A 2,719-nucleotide genomic window follows, 5' to 3' on the forward strand; every position below is an offset into this window, starting at 1 on the left:
GAAACATTTTCAATATGCATATCTTTTATGATTTTCTTTCTGCAAAAAAAGGCATTTTTTAAATTAATTATACTTCATATTTCTAGAAAAAAATAATGAATTTTTTTTTATTTAAGAGTAGCAGGTACTTCATTTAATTTTAATCAGATTTTTAAAGAGCTTTCTGTCTCTCTCTCTCTTTCTCGTTCTCTCTCTCACGTCTCTCCTCTCTTTCCCGGTGCCGTGTACTCACCGATAACTACTCGCGTACTCGGAATAACGTTACTCGCATACGCGACACGATCGACTCGGGGCAGAGTCTAACCGAGTCCAACGACGACGACGACGGCGGCAGCCGCTACTAGCTGTCGCCACGATGCGCAACCGACGACGAGTGCGCGGATACCACCACCACACCACTATCACCACTGCTGCCACACTACCACACTACCACTATTACCACCACCACTGCCGCGATTGTAACGGACGGACTCGCCCTCCTCGCGAGCGAGCGAGCGTCTCGGTCCGGTTAGCTGCTTCTCGCCTTCCTCGAGATCGGTATCGCGATGAGATATCGCGGCCAAAATACACGACGAGAGGGGGTGAAGAGAGACTTGACGTTTCTTCTCTTTCTCTCTTGTACGTACTTTCGCGTAGAGTCGCGATCACCTTGTCTCTTCTCCTATTTCTCTTTCGCTCCTTTTTAACGCACGCCTCGAACGCGCCGATCACAACTGTCACCAACCGTCATCGAACACCTGCAGCCGCCCCGCGCCACGTTCTCGAGTCCTCGCCTTTCTCGAGCGTCCTGCTCGCGCTCGCATCCGATCCGCGCCGTTCCTCTCGCTTCTTCTCGAGTAACCGGAAACTAGGGATATGCGGATAATCGCAAAGTTCAGGGTATCGATACTAGGTTTGTTCGCGTTGCTTGAAATTCCCAAAAATTTTTGCACTTAAAACGAGATAAATATATATTCGGATGTTGAAGAGAGTGAAAGCGAAGATACTGAGTGCAAAAAGTTCAAGCAACGCGAACAAACCTCATGTAACTTTTCCCCTAGGGCGGAAAAGTGAAAATTTTTGCCATTGATTTCAATGCTAATATTTTTCACTTTTCACGTTTCCGCCCTAGGGAAAAAGTTACTTGATCGGTACCAAGGAGGCCTATTACGGTTCTTGAAACGAGGTGAAAATTACAAAAGTGAACAGATTTACTAGATTTTGACAAATGAGATTGTAGATACTCTAGTGAATTTCCTCATTTACAAAAATGGATGAATTTATTAGGTTTGGGCCAATGAAATTATAAATTTTCTAGTAAATTCGCTCATTTTTGTCATTTTTACCATCACTTGAATTACAGGATCGGTACCCAGATCGAGTGGAGTTCGATATCTAGAGCGATTTGCTACCATAGACTGCGTTTGTCTTGATGCGCCGCGCGCTGCAAAAAGATTTATTTGGACACTACCAATCATATTGACAAATGCCTAGGGTCTGCACGATTGACCAATCGAGGCAAAGATATTTTTATCTTGATTGGCCAATCGATCGCTTTCAGCATTTGCAACGTCAAGACGAACACAGCCATAGGAGCAAATTTTTCCCTAAGAACCTTCTTGCGCATGCGCAAATAAATTGTCATTGAACATGTGACCGATTTTGAACAGATTCATGATAAAATACTATGCAGATTATTTGTGAAAGTCCATAAATTATCAAAACTTTTTGTAACAATTAATGTATCCAAAGATAATTTGGGGAGATAAAAAAAGATACGAATTGTATAAAAATGCAAATAAAGTTCCGTTACCATCTCCCACTTCTGGCATTTCAACGTCGAACGCATTGCATATATTGAGATACATGCTCTAGATTTTAGATACGCGCTCCGTGATCTTCTTGAAAGTTTATCATCTCGAAGTGCTTATCATGTGTGTGGAAGTTTTAAAAAATATATAAACCGCGATTATACAGGGTGGTCCATTTAAAGTGTTACAGGTAAATATAGCTTTGAAACTATTAAATAATACAAAAATATGTTTTAGACAAAAGTTGCTTGGATAGATTGGGGACATATGACAACGTAATTGCAGTTATGTAATTTAGTTATTATTTTCACGGTTATTTCAAGATCAAGCCAATTTTTTTTTAATGGATTGGCATACTTTTGTTGTCAGCGTCATCAAGAACTTTTCAGCATTTTTACCTATTTATAATATTCATAGGCTTTTTGATATCAAGATTACTAATACAGCAAATATTTAATCAAGAAAGCTTTTTTATTTTTTAATATTATAAAAATATGTGCAAAAAAACAAAATTTTGCGCCAACTTATTCAATAGATGACTCCCATACAGCACAGATCATTGCAATTATATTGCAGCAACATTGCAATGTTGCAAATTGCAATGCAACATTACAAAGACATTGTCTTGTATATTTTTTTTTGTTAACTGAAACAATCAACATTGATATCCACTGATATTGATATCAATTAAGATATTGGAAGTTTTTAATATAGTATAAAGAGAGAGACTTTGCAATTATGTATGATATATATATATATATATATCTTATCAGCAAGTGTTCCAATTGTACAAAATGCCTTCAATTTCTTAATAATGATTCAATAAATAATTGATTATATAAAAGTGGTTTGTTATTGGTGGTACAATCAGAAATGTGACATTTCTACATATAAGCAATTAAATTGAACTGATAATTCTAATTTATATA

General features: G+C 37.8%; 1 protein-coding gene across 2 annotated transcripts in view; it reads left to right on the forward strand.

Annotated features, from left to right (window-relative positions):
- The first annotated feature begins 1,835 nt into the window (after positions 1-1,835).
- Positions 1,836-2,719, forward strand: part of LOC115239702 (L-allo-threonine aldolase) — a 3,769-nt gene continuing 2,885 nt past the window's right edge. For both annotated transcript variants that reach the window (XM_029814370.1, XM_029814372.1), the window contains exon 1: positions 1,836-1,980. The gene's annotated coding sequence lies outside the window, so the exon portion shown is untranslated. The remainder of the gene's footprint in view (positions 1,981-2,719) is intronic.

This window comes from Formica exsecta, unplaced genomic scaffold, assembly GCF_003651465.1.
Source record: "Formica exsecta isolate Colony F162 unplaced genomic scaffold, ASM365146v1 scaffold393, whole genome shotgun sequence".
In the NCBI taxonomy this organism is placed as follows: Eukaryota; Metazoa; Arthropoda; class Insecta; order Hymenoptera; family Formicidae; genus Formica; species Formica exsecta.